Source organism: Pristis pectinata, chromosome 14 (assembly GCF_009764475.1).
Source record: "Pristis pectinata isolate sPriPec2 chromosome 14, sPriPec2.1.pri, whole genome shotgun sequence".
Taxonomy (NCBI): Eukaryota; Metazoa; Chordata; class Chondrichthyes; order Rhinopristiformes; family Pristidae; genus Pristis; species Pristis pectinata.
Window position 1 is genome coordinate 43,460,756 of NC_067418.1, and position 14,349 is coordinate 43,475,104.

A 14,349-nucleotide genomic window follows, 5' to 3' on the forward strand; every position below is an offset into this window, starting at 1 on the left:
ATCACCGGTATCATCACCTGTTATCTTGATACTCTCCTTTAAAACCCTCCTCAAAACCTCTCTCTTTGACCAAACTTCCAGCTGTCCCTACTAATATATTCTTCTCCATCACCCTGTCAGTTTTTGCCCGATTAAACTCTTGTGTAATAATGTTGTATATTGAAGGCACTATGATACTTCAAGTTTCTGTAAATACTGTTCCTGTGCTGTACTGTCCTATGTTCTATGTGACCTTACTGTAGAAATTCAGTAGTTTACCAAGCTTCAAGGAGTTGACTAAATAAACGGTGGCAGTAGAAGTCCCTTGGATTATTGATTATGTCCAGATAAGTGTTGACTTGGCTCCATCATGTTGTGTTTGAGAATATTTTACTTTCCTCTTGATATTGCTAGCAACACTTGTATTAAATTTGTCATAAAACAGGATTATTAAGAAAATGCGCCAGGAAATTACTGTTTTCCTTGTTAACTTAGTTTCAATTCACTCAATTCCTAATCGATTATTGGGAGGAGTGGGGGTGGAAAGAGAGAGAAAGAGATTTAATTGGTTTTAGTTAAATAAAGTGTGTACAAATGCAAGTCTGACACATAGCATTAACTTGAGGACTTCATTTCATGTGAAAGGTTTTTGGCTTTCTGGCAACCTAGAATTTTTATAATTCAAATACAATTGAAGAAAGGTATTTCTGTTTATTAACTACCCATCTTATTTTCCCCAAATATAATGGTGACATTTCTGAATAAAGCCAAATGGCAGTAATTACAATGTCTGTGTTTTTTTCCTCCAAGTCTAGAATGCCCACTCCTGTTTCACTTCTACCTCCATATGATTAAAACCGTTACCAGTAGCATGTACTATAAAGTGATAATATAACAGGCATTGTTAACAGTTCATTTAATGTACCACTTCTCACATTTCAAACTCCACAAATATCCCTATCTCACTTTCTCTCTCCTATTCTCATAGGTAAAGCATTAATTTAATCTAAGAAGAATAGCACATCCAGTAACAACTTTGGAAATTGAAATTCAGCTGAGATAATATGATCCCAGATTAAAAACAGAAAATGCTGGAAATACTCAGCAGGTCAGGCAGCATCTGTGGAAAGGAAAACAGAGTTTTTAACCTGAAATATTGCTGTACATCTGGCATTTTCTGTTTTTTGTTTAGATTTCCAGCATCTGCGATTTTTTTTTATTTTCCATTTATCATGATCAGTCCCACAATCTTTTGACCTGGGAGATAGCTGATAGCTGTTAATGGTATTTTATGAAAGAGTAAGTGATACAAATGAATGAGGCAAATTGTCCTGATTACCCCAATATCTTGAAAAGTGAGTTTGGCAGGATAGATAATAGAAGAGGAAATCTATTGTATTGAATGATATTGCATTATACAGGGTGCTACTTTAAAAGAAGAAATGATGCCAATGTAACACACAGGACAGCAATGGTGATGATGTGAGGTCTGTGTTTTGTTACTACGTTAGACAACAGTTAATTTCAGAATACACTTAATAATGACCAAGTACAAAAGTAGTACTGATGGGCATAGCTTGTGCACACAGATTAAAGTGCTGTACAGTGACAAGTTTGTGAAACCACAGCCAGTGCAGCCCAAAACCAGAATACTGGCTGTGTTTAAAAAGAAGCAGACTCTTGAACATGAACATGGCTATTTTACTGGTTCTGTAATTATAATACATTTATTCTTCAAATTAATGCTCTGTCTCTCTGGGACCACTTTCATGATTCTGTATATCTAGTCTCCAATGAACTCTGCAAGCAAGTTGTTCCCATGCTCATTCTGTACCACAGTATTACAGATATGCACAGAGACAATGTTAGCTTCAATTTATTCTTCAAATGTGTATCCATTAACACTGGCATCAGCACCATAATCATTAGGTTATACATTAGATTTTGTTCCCATTTTCTCCACCCGAATATTTTTATTTTATCCTTTCTATAATTCCCCACCTAGGCTGCCATTCTTGAAATTTCAATGTCTGTGCTGCATGCCTTGGATGACTCACCCCAGGACTGCTCAGTAAATTATATCACTGAGGCAGATCATCATTATGTAATAGCAGTTGATGTTTCCAAGCTGCCTTGAAACAATTGCTTTAATATCCTCAGGAGGTAGTGGCCATGTGGTACTGAGAAATGTAAACAGAACTCTCTCTACAACACTGAGGTGACCTGACCATGAACCAGAATGGCTTTCTTGTGTAGTATTGTTTATTTTTGCTGAAATAATAATGAAAATAAGCAAGTTAGGTACAAATCTGTCCATTGTAAGGCACTGCTGTAAAATGTTTGTAGAATTCCACAGTCAAGTGCATGCGGGTAATTGTTCCTTAACTGCGTGTAACACCAAGTCATTGGTTGTTATTGATCAATAACTTTTCAGATTAATGATTTATAGAAATATGATTGAAAATCAAACCCTAAAGGGGACAACCTCCCCACCATGGCACCTCTGAAGACCTTTAATTGCCCTTTAATTGTTCCCCTTGAAGCATTTTTTTGCTATCTTGTTCATTTCTGATTTTGTTTGTTCACTCAGGGTTTAATTTCTTGAATACTAGTGACATTGTAAGCAGAAAGCAACTAATCCAAAGAAACGGCCAAGCCCATTCGTGAGAGAGAGATAAATCTGTGTATAAGACTGAGGTGACACAAATGCCAAAAGACTCCATGTAAATGTTCAAATCTATTGGTCCTTGTCTCAGAGGTAGGATCATTAAGTCAATGCAGTAGTCTTGTACCCCTACCTTGGAGCAAGGCAAATGATCTGAATCAGGTTGCAAGATCCAGAGGATTTAGTATGTCCTAATATAAAACTAAAATGCTTAAAAAAATCTGGAAGTGACCAACAGTTGCACTTCCCCACCAGCCCCTCACTCCCTAGTCTTTCAACAAAAAATCGACAACATTTCTAAAACAGCATATATGCAGTATATAAAGGATTCACAATTGAGTTACGTATGCATATAAAAATGTGCAGGTTAATCAATCTTGCCCAATAACACTCTATCAATCACAAGTTAAAATTGGCTTATGCAGTGGGCTGAGGAAGGAGCTGGCATGGTAGTTGACTTCAGTGAACTCAAACAAGCTATTTTAAAATAATTTGAATGTCTGTTTTCAAAGAACTTAGGCTGTTAGGCAAGAAATAAGTGAACCTTGCATTTAAAAGAAAAGGGATTTGCAGTGCAGAGTGGCTATATTTTTGCATCACAGCGATGTTTTCATTGTTTTCAATTTGTGGTTTGAGTTAAAGTTGTTAATGATATGGTGAGGAGCAGAATACCTCTAACTCCTGTAAGTAGAGGAACCATCAGCTTATCTCCTTAATTGTGTTTATGTAGTGTCTTTAACATAAAGAAATATCTTCGGGTAAAGAGCGTTGTCACATAAAACTTGACACACAGCATCATGTGAGCTTAACAGAAGCCCAGTGAAAGAGGGGAGAGTTGACACATAGCAGTAAAGATTGCAGTAGGGAATTGCTGTGTTGGGTCTGGAGAGTTTGAGCGCTGTTTGGGGTTCAGGAGAAATGATGGAAATTGGAATGTTCATGAAGCTAGAATTGGAGGGGTGCAAAGATCTTAGAATCATTGTTGCTGGAGGAAATTACAGGAAAGTAGGTGAGACCTTGGAGGGACATGAAACAAGCTTAGGAGAATTTACACTTGTCATTGTCCAGCTGAGAACCAGTGTAGATCAGTGTGTGCGAGGGTGTTTGTACAAGTTTGTATTGCATAGAATTATACAGAAACAGGCCATTCTTGCTGCTGGTGTTTCCACATGACTGCCTCTTGTGTTTATTTTGTTGTAGACCTTTTCTTCCCTTTCTTCTCATGTGCTTGTTAATCAATTTTACAAGAATCCACTTTCTTTTTGGTAATGAGTTCCATATTCTAACCAGTCTATGGAAAGAAAAATTCCTTGTTTCCTTGAGCAACACGCACAAAATCCTGGAGGAACTCAGTGGGTCAGGTAGCCTCTATGGAGGGAAATGAACAGTCAACCCAGTCTCGATGAAGGGTCTCGGCCTGAAACGTCAACTGTTTATTTCCCTCCGTAGATGTTACCTGACCCACTGAGTTCTTCCAGCATTTTGTGTGTGTTGCTCCAGATTTCCAGCATCTGCAGAATCTCTCGTAATTTTTTGTTTTCTTATTGGATTTATTAGTAATTATGGTGCATTATAACTTTTAATATGGACAACAGATATTTGGGTAAACTCAAATTTATGGAGACCGCAAGATGATAAGCTGGCTCAGAGGTTGCAGAGTCAGAGGTGGGAATTTCATTGGCTAAAGAGTTGAGGCAGAGATTAAGTTTGCAGCTGATTTTACAGCAGTGGAAGTGAGCATCCTGTTTGGTGATGGAGATCATGAGGCTCAGGTCGGGTTTAACTAAGAAGCTATGGTTACACATTATCTGCATAAACTTGCACTTAAGACTGCAGGAGAGGTGAAACTTGAGGGATGGAGAGCAGAGTTTCTGGCAGGAAACACTTATTTAATTAAACAATAACCAATGATGTTTAAGGATAGAGAAAGAAATGGGCACAGCTGTGAAGGTAATGGAACAGCAGACTAAAATTAGGCACAATGAAAAAAAGACAAAATTGGGAGGGCAGAGTACTGTAAGATTTTAAAGACAATTCTGGGAAAACTCAACAGTTTTCTTTCTAGATCTCACTGCTGAATGCATTGCAGGAATGCAAGTCTTGTCATTAACGAGGTTCATAATTGCCAGCTTGCAGTTTCTACAGTAAGTTTAATTTGAGATAACAGCACAAGTGCAGTGGTTTCTCAACACTTATAGAAAGAAAATGGCAGGGTCCTGTTTTTGCAAAGTCACAAGGCAGAACAGTCCACATCAGCAAGGGATTGGTGCCAGTCCACACCTCTATGTGCCCTTCAGTTGCCACAAGTTGCTGTGTTCTTGGTGACACTGCAATGATCCTGCATTGAAGCAGCATGGGTTGATGCAAGTTTCAATGGCAGCAATGTTTCCATTCTGCTCTCAACAGCAAGCTTGGTGAGACTGCACCTAGAGCATTGTATACAGTTTTGGTCTCCTTACCTAAGAAATGATGTACTTTGGAGGGAGTGCTGTGAAGCTTCACTAGGCTGTTTCCATTGTTGGGGTGGGGGTGGGGTGTGGTGCAGTTTGCTATGTGAAGAGAGGCTGAGAAGGCTGGGACTGAGTTGAGAGGAATAAGTGGAAATCTCATCAAAGCTTCCAACTCGTTAAAGAGATTGGCAGGAAAGATGCAGGGAGGATGTTTCCCTTGACTGAGGGGGACGATGTCAGAATAAAGGGGAAACCAGCTGAGATTGAGATGAGAAATTTCTTCACTCAGGTGAAGAATCTTCAGGTTTCTATACCACAGAGGGCTATGGAAACTCGGTCATTGGATTTATTCAAAACAGAAGTAGATAGATTTCCAGACATTAAGACAATGATGGGGTCTAGGGATTGTGCTGGAAAATGAAGCTGAGATAGGGGACCAATCCTGATCTTGAATGGTGGAACATGCTCAAAAGACTGGACAACCTATTCCTGCTCATATTATTATGTTCTTATGAAATTAATAGGAATGGAAGCTGAGAAATCTTCATGCACTGATGTCCTGCATCCTAAGGTTTTGAAAGAGGTGATCATTGAGAGTGTGGATACACTGGCTGTCATCTTCCAAAATTTTATGGATTGCAGAATGATTCCCACAGATTGGAAGCTGGCTAATGTCATCACATTGTTTATGAAAGGAGGGAGAGAGAAAACTGGGAACTATAGTGCAGTTGGCCTGACGTCAGCAGTGGGGCAAATTGCTTGAATCTATTACTTAGGCAGAGCTAACAAGCACTAAGAAAATAATAATGAAGTTGGGGTGACTGCATTCATGAAAGGGAAGTCATGTTTGACAAATCTATTGGAAGTTTTCAAGATTTTCAGTGGCCAAACAGATGAGGAGGATTTGGTGGATCTGGTGCTTCACTGGACCTCAGTAAGACCATAGAAGTAGTTATTGAACAGCATTGGACCATATGGGATCAAGGGTTTACATTGGCATAGATTGAGGATTGGTTAATTGACAGAAAACAGTGCATGTCAGTTTTGGATCTGGGAGGGTGTGTCTGGTTGGGGACTGCTGTGATCAATGTTGAGGCCCCAACTGTACACAAATGAGTGATTTGGATGAGAGGACAATGTAAAATATACTTAAGTTTGCTGATGATACAAAACTAGGTAGCAATGTGGATTGTGAGGAAGATGCCAAGAGGCACCAGGGGGGATACAGACAGGTTAAGGGTGTGGGCAAGAACATGGCAGATTGAATGTAATCTGGAAAAATGTAAAATTGTTCACTTTTGGTAGAAAGAAAGGATTCGAAGGGACCTGGATGTCCTTCACGATTCACCGAAAGTTAACATGTAGATACAGCAAGCATGTATGAAGTTAAACAGCTTGTAGGCCTTTGCTGCAAGAGTATTTGACAACAAGAGTGTTCTAATTATATCCTGGTGATTGTGCATATTGTGTACTGGCCTAGTCTCCTTAACGAAGGTAGCATATAGTTCCGATAGAGGTTCAGCAAAGGACCACCAGCTTGATTCCTGAGATTTTTGGGGGGGGAGGGGAGGGAGGGTGGGGGGCAGAAGAGAGTCTGATCAGAAGAGATTAAGTAGACTAGGCCTGTACTCTGCTGAGTTTAGAAGAATGGGAGGTGATCTCATTGAAATTTACAAAATTCCTCTGGGGTTTAACAGGGTGGGTGCAGGGATGATATTTAGAAGCAGGGTCACAGTCTGAAAGTGAGGGGCCAGCCATTCAGAACATAGATGAGAGAAATATCTGCACCCAGAAGATTGGGATTCTTTGGAATTCTCCACCGAAGGAGGTTGTAGAAATTCAGTCATAAAGTATATTCAAGACGGGAATTGAGAGATTATTGGATATTAGAGGAATATGGGGTTATTGCAGGAAAGTGGTGCCAAACTAAAAGATCAACCGTGATCTTAGTTAATGGCAGGCGCGTGGGGAACAACTGGCCTAGTTCTGCTTCTATTTCTTTTGTTCTTAAATCCAAATGGTAGGGGATAAGGATGCATTAAAGATATGGTTGTCTTTTGTGCAGAGATGATCTCAAAATGAAACCGAAACTCTTCACATTAGGCTTTGCCAGTCATTGCTGGATGACATTGTGTTTTGGAAACTACTTCTTTATTCCACGTAGTTTTTCAATTAACCTATTTTGATGTTTTAAAAGCATTGGGTGGAGGATATTTTTTCCCCACAGAGGATACATGCACTCCATAAAAGGATCAGGTATCAAAAACATGCTGGAAATCTGATACATAAACAGTTGAGGAAATATTCCATTCATTGGATATCAGTGGAGAATAAAACAAGATTTCAATTAAATGGTCTTCCAAGGGCTGTACTATTTCGAAATAAAGTTATTGTGTGGGCTTTGTGCAGCTTGAGCAGTGACGACATGTTTAATAGCTAATGTCTGGAATAGGCTGCCACCTAGTGTAGCAAATACAGACTCCAGTTGAAGATTTCCAAAGTGTGAATCTCTCCACTTTGATGATATGGCAGATGCTGGAATCTGGAGCAACACACAAAGCGCTGGAGGGACTCAGCGGGTCAGGCAGCATCTGTGGAGGGAAATGGACAGTTGACATTTCAGGCTGAGACCCTTCATCTGGACTGGGATGTGTGAACTTGTTAGATGTAGACTTCATTTTCGTACAGAAATCGCACGCTCCACCATCATTTGCGGCACAACAATCAGGCTGAGTGGGATTGACGTAGAATAGATCTGGCAACTCAGAATTGGGCATCTATGAAGTACTGTGGATGATAAGCAGCACCACCACCGTAATCTGTAACCCCTGCATGGGATACCCTTCACTCTGCCATTGCTATCAAGCCAGGTGGTGAATCCTGATACAATGATGAGTGCACATGGGTAAGTTGGAGTGGCACCAGGCATAGCAAAATATGACGAGGTTCCATCCTAGTGAGCTGAAATGTGGGATTACATGTGTGCTGAACAGTGAAAATAATGCAATAGACAGAGCTAAACAAGCTGGCAACTAGTGGATCAGATTAGGATTCTGCAGTCCAAGCACATCTGGTCATGAATGGTGGTGGACCATTAAATAATGGGCAGAGGAAGCTGCAAGAATGTTACCATCCTCAATGATGGTGGGGCCCAGCACACGAGTGCTAAAGAGTGAAGCATTGATAACTGCGCTCAGCCAGAAGGGCCAAATGGGCGATCCATCCTGGCTTTGTTTTGAGGTCCACGCTGTCAGGGAAGACTGCTTCCGGTCAATTTGATTCCCTTAAACAAAACAGCTGAGACCACTGAATACAACAAAGGCTGCAATAGTGAAGATGTGCTCCAGCGCTAGCTGAGCCTCCAGCTTAGCTGCTCCTGTACATTTACAACACTGGCATCTTCCTGACAAGGTGGAAAATTCCTCACGTGTGTCCTGCTCACAAAACATGAGAGAAATCCAATCAAGCTGACTACTACCCAATTAATCCGCTCTCAATCATGGGCAAAATGATGGAAGCTGTCTTCAACAGTGCTAACGAGCAGCATCTACTCACCAGTTCAAGGGGGTGATGCACAGTTTTCTGAAGGACATTTAACATGAGTGATAAACAGTAGCTTTCCCTGCAATGCCCAGATATCAGGAGAAACTAATTTTAAAACTGCTGAAGTAGTCTGCTAGTCCTTAATAAAGTGTGTGTGCACATGCATTTGGAGAAATGTTAATGTGTTAAATGTAAAGCTGCAGTCTTCAAATGTACTGTTTTTCCTAATTACAAATTTCATTCAGAATTTTGGCTCGGGTAATAGTAGCTTGAATGTAGGAGCCTTAAGCATACAAACCAAATCAAAGTAAGTGAAATGGGGAGAAATGAATGTACCCTTAAATTTGCACGTGTAATGTGAACAATTTATTTTAATCATCTCTGAAAGAACTGCTAGCTTATCTGTTGTTATGGATGGAAAAGGATAAGTTAAGAGCACTCTAATCACAGACACAGCCAGGTTACAGACACAAGCCTTCGCCATCCACCTCCAATGCCAGACTTTAAACTTGATCATATATAATTAGCTTGACAATGCAGTGTAATACTGAGGGCAAACTGCATTGTAAAATATGCTCTGTGAGCTACAAGCTACCCATTTGTGATTGTTCGGGAAGATGTTCAAGGAAACTGTACAATTTCAAGAGGAACAGTTAGTTTTCTTGGTGTTCTGGCTAACATTCTACTTTATAACCAGTGCTGTAAGATCGTGACATAGAAATCTGTCTATATAATACATCACTTCACATAAAAGTGAAATGTACGGTAAGCTGAGGTTTTTTTTGTATTTCCATAAAGTCATGATAAGGTACTATATAAATATAATTTTAAAATGTAGGCTTTTTAAAACTGATTAGCCCAAGGCAAGCAAAATACTTTAGAATGACCGCTTTTAATGGATGCCATTTCAGTCAATTGTGCAACTCCTTTCTTCCGTTGTATTACTGTGCAGCAGTGTCCTTGCAGAGTACTTGTTATGCCAGGATTCATGGTGCCTATAAAACACAATTAGGGTTTGCTGACCATGGAAGACTGTGCAACAAACAATCTGCAGGTCAAGTAGTATCTGTGGGAGGAAAGGAATTGTCGACATTTCGGGTCGAAACCCTGCATCAGGAGTCCTTGCAGGGTTTCGACCCAAAATGTCGATAGTTCCTTCCCTCCCACATATGCTACTTGATCCGCTGAGTTCTTCCAGCAGATTGTTTGTTGCTCCAGATTCCAGCATCTGCAGTCTCTTGTGGCTCCATGGAAGACTGTGCATTGTGCAGTAATTGAGTGTTGCCCATGTAATTTAACATTGTGGTCATGTAATTATGACAGCTAATGAAGTTAATTTGCATCATTCTGGCTATCGGTCTAGTAAACTGCACAGCAATCTATCCTAATATGATCAATGCTATGCTGTGTGTAAAGCTGGCTATATTGTGCTGTTGACAGCATTGGAGTTTTTAATCAGTTTATGGTTTTTAAAAAGTAGGGAACAATTTTCAGATTTTTGCTGAAGATTACTGCTTTCAGTGCTTTGTACCTTTTATATGGTCACCACATTTATGCTGATCATCGTGTTCATCTCAACTAATTCCACTTGCCTGCATTAATTCCATATCCCTCTGTGCCTTGCTCATTCAAGTACCTCTCCAGATGCCTCTTAAATGTTGTTCCTGTCCCTGCCTCCACCACCTCCTCTGGCAGCTCATTCCAGAGACCAACTACTCTTTGTTTGAAAAATTTACCCCTCAGATCCCCTTTAAACCTCCCGCTCACCTTAAAACTATGCCCTCTCGTTTCAGACACCCTACTGTGGGAAATGGACGCTGGTTATCTATCCATGCCTCTCATAGTTTTATATACCTTCAATTGTTTTCAAATGGTGATTTTTAAGATAAATTAGCAAGCCTACGCTGTAGGTGGTGGTGGGAGGGTGAGGAAATGAAACCAAGCCAGCTTGTGCTCTCAGAGGGGAAAGTATGGCAGCAAACTCACTCACAGGGTTCTGGGCACAAGGACGGCTGTGTTATTGTCCGACCAGGAATGGTTAGACACTGTGCATCAACACTGTGGAGAGCAAGTTTCGCCATGCAAATGGAAGGGAATTTGGAAACAAGCTACGTTGTGTTGGCATGCATATTCTAGTTAGCCGGTCATTATTTATTGAGTTGATTTCATCTCTGGAGTCTCTTCTACTCTTTGGTGAGATCATGGCAGATCTGTGTCCTACTTCCATTTGGCTGCTTTTGCACAAGTATAAAATTAACGACTAACTTGACATCATATGCATTATTTTCCCTTTATCATTAATCCTCCTCCTCCCTGACAACACAGTGACTTTTGCCAGAGGAGGCAAAGAAGGGAATTGCTACCTGGGCCTGCAGTGTTGAGCAATCTTTCCAAGCTGACCAGTCTTTGTGCAGCCTTTAGTGAACCTGGTCATTGACAAGGTGAAGATGGGGATCAACTGGCATTGAATTTACCTTGAGTGTACATTTATCTCCTGGAAGCAGAAATTTAACTTTGTGCCATTTTCTCTGTGCCTACCCCTTTTTTGCTTGAACCCCCCCACCTTTTGCTGACCCCTCCTCCATTATTTTAGTTTTTGATTCATTTTTTATTAAAATTTCTTGAATATTAGACTAAACACGATTCTCGTGAGGTCGCATTTGGACTATTGTGTTCAGTTTTGGTCACGCTGCTATAGGAAAAATGCCATTAAGCAGGAAAGAGTGCAGAAAAGATCTTCGAGGATGTTACTGGGACTAGAGGGACTGAGTTATAGGGAGAGGTTGGACAGGCTGGGACTTTATTCATTGGAGTATAGGGGCCTGGGGGGTGATCTTATAAGGGTGTATAAAATCATGAGAGCAGAGATAGGGTGAATGTACACAGTCTTTTTCCCAGGGCTGGGGAATCAAGAACTAGAGGGCATGGGTTTAAGGTGAGAAGGGAGAGATTTAATAGGAACTTGCGGGGCAACCTTTTCACCCAGAGGATGGTCCGTATATGAATGAGCTGCCAGAGGAAGTGGTTGAGGCAGGTACATTAACAACATTTAAAGGACACTTGGACAGATATATGGATAGGAAAGGTTTAGAGGGACATGGGACTAGCTTAGATGGGCACCTTGGTTTGGCATGGACTGGTTGGGCCGAAGGGCCTTTTTTCGTGCCGTGTGACTCGATGACTAAAGTGCAAAAATGGTAACTATTTTCAAACCTACTTTCTGTTTGTAGCCTGTTCCCTTTTCACATTCCAATAGAGAATGTAATTGGATTGGAACCAGCTATTGATTTAGTTTTAAAAAATATATACTGTGCATTTTGAGATCTGAATATTGGTAGAAACAGTGTCTTAGCTGTTGAGGTATGGTCTGAAATAGAGTCAGCAGTAGCAGACAGTTTTGAATCATTTAGGCAACAATTCAAGGAGAAACATGGTGTTTTATTTAGCTAACTCATCTCATGGGGTTTCTTCACTGAGAAACCCCAATAAGTGTAGTGGAAATAATAATGGACAACAACGACACTATGAAAGGTGAAGTTGGCCATACACAGCAAATCTTTGGTTAATGTGGATTAATTATTATTTCTGATTTATCAAAACTTGAGTGCTGGAAATGAATAGCAAACATGCCATCCAGGGTCTGGAGCTGAGTTATCCCATCCCCCTGTGTTATTGCGAAGAGCATTGCAGGTACCTGCACAATGCTTCACCATGGAGCCTGTCCTTAGGAGAGTGCGGAGGCTGGCATTGTCAGCTGTTTGAGAGTGTGCTGCCTTAGTGTACAGCATTTTTTAACTGAAGATGGCAGCTTATTATTCACTGCTTTACATGCCGTGCTGAAATTTGCATAAACTCTCCTCACAGGTATTGGGATTTTTGTATCTGCAGTGACCCTTGTGTTCAGTTCACACTGAAAGTTCAGTCTATTGAGATATTCATCATGATTGTCACAGTACAATTATATTTTGTTCAAATTAGTTTTCTTTCTTTCAGTGCTTTTTTTTAGAGCGATGCTATCCTCACAGAATTTGCATGTTGGGGACAGTGGAGGTGGAGACCAGATTTGAAAGCTGACTTCTAATGAATGAGAATTATTGAAATTTATTTTAGTTTGCACATCTTTTCAAATGATGATTGTTAATTAGTCAAGGCAGCAGCAAGAGAATTCCCAGCTGGTCTGTCTTTGAAGAATGCAGCCTTCGGTGAGAAGTTTGCCCTTGGTTGAACTGTGATGTGCAGTTTTCAGCATGTCTGAATTGTTGGGAGAGCCAAGTAGGATGTTGTACACTTGTTTTATCCATGGGGCATCACCCCTGTTGATCTACTGCCAGCTCCTCCTAGCTCAAGGGTAGCAACCTGGAGTAATTGCTCATAATTTTGAGTTGGGCATAAATCTACAGCCTCTTACTTAAAGAATAAATTGCTATTAACTGAGTCAAATTGGTTTGAGGGAAAATTATTATTGCTTCATTAAAAAGTAATCGAGGACTTTTTTTTAAGATTATGTGTATTTCAAGGACAGGGAATAATTGATATTTCACACCAAAAGTAGTGGGAGCAGATCGCTGGTCCATTTCTGTCCGTAACCATTGATAGTCTCTGTATAAGGGAAGGGGTTTATCATGGGTTATGTCTTTTGCTGCCATGATTTATTGTGTACTCTTTGCTCTTAATTTAGAATGATGTTTAATTTTATGATGCACATTGTGTTGAGTGGGAAGATACCCCTGTGGAACACTTCACAGCATTTTATCTTCTGATGCTATAGATTCTAGATGCAAGCTGCCATTTGACATTGTTCCTTATTTTAAAAAAATCAATTTCATGAAGCATTGTTATTTATTGTCGTATACTATCATTCTTGGCTCAATTTCCCAGTTCACACTACTGTTAAAATATCAGTTTACCATAAACTTTGTTTACCTTCAATGGGGCCATGGAGGTCAAGTAATTACTCAGTTGACAACTGCAGTTTTTAAAATTGGTTACCCAACTTCAATGCATTTGGCTCATGCAACCTATCTAAACTTCCTTATCTAGCATGAATAACTGCAAGTGAAAATTTATCTGTAAAAGTTTTCCTGTTATAAAGAAACTTTGACTTAATCTGATTTTTATCAGTAAATCATTCAGATGTTAGAGCCTTATTCTGTGTAAGGATTTAAAAATGCTATAATTACTGATGACAGATGTTTTAAAAGAACTGAATTCTTTCTGCTGCCAGATTCACAAACTAATGAGATTTTAAGGTCGTCAGTTTTTTTAGTTGTTTCTTTTAAACCACTATTCAGCTTCTCTCTTCTGAAAGAATTAAATAATACTCGATTTGTCCCACAGAACTCCATTACAACTTGCCCTTCTTCGCCTAATACAGTGTCAGAATGTTCGACTCTTCAGTGGATCTCACTCCATCAAAGCTTTCAACACTTCCCAAACCCAGACCTCTTGTATTTCAATTGAAGCATCAACTGACATCAGTCAAGTCCTCAGTCAAGCATAGAATTCTAAAAAGCTATTTGTTTTGCACATGGACAACATTTTTTGCATTTCCCAGTTGTCTTCCAATGCATCTCCATTGTGTAAGATTCCAATATCAATGACATTTTCTGTCTGATTTAATTCTGTTGAATTATAAACAACCAAATCCCTGCATTGATGTAGACTTCCCAATCCAAATACAATATAAGCACATTGCGTGTTCATTGGTTTTAT

At 39.9% G+C, this 14,349-nt stretch overlaps 1 protein-coding gene across 7 annotated transcripts in view; it reads left to right on the forward strand.

The window, feature by feature from the left end:
* Positions 1 to 14,349, forward strand: part of LOC127577845 (activating molecule in BECN1-regulated autophagy protein 1-like) — a 340,012-nt gene that overhangs the window by 263,706 nt on the left and 61,957 nt on the right. The gene's annotated exons all lie outside the window — the stretch shown is intronic.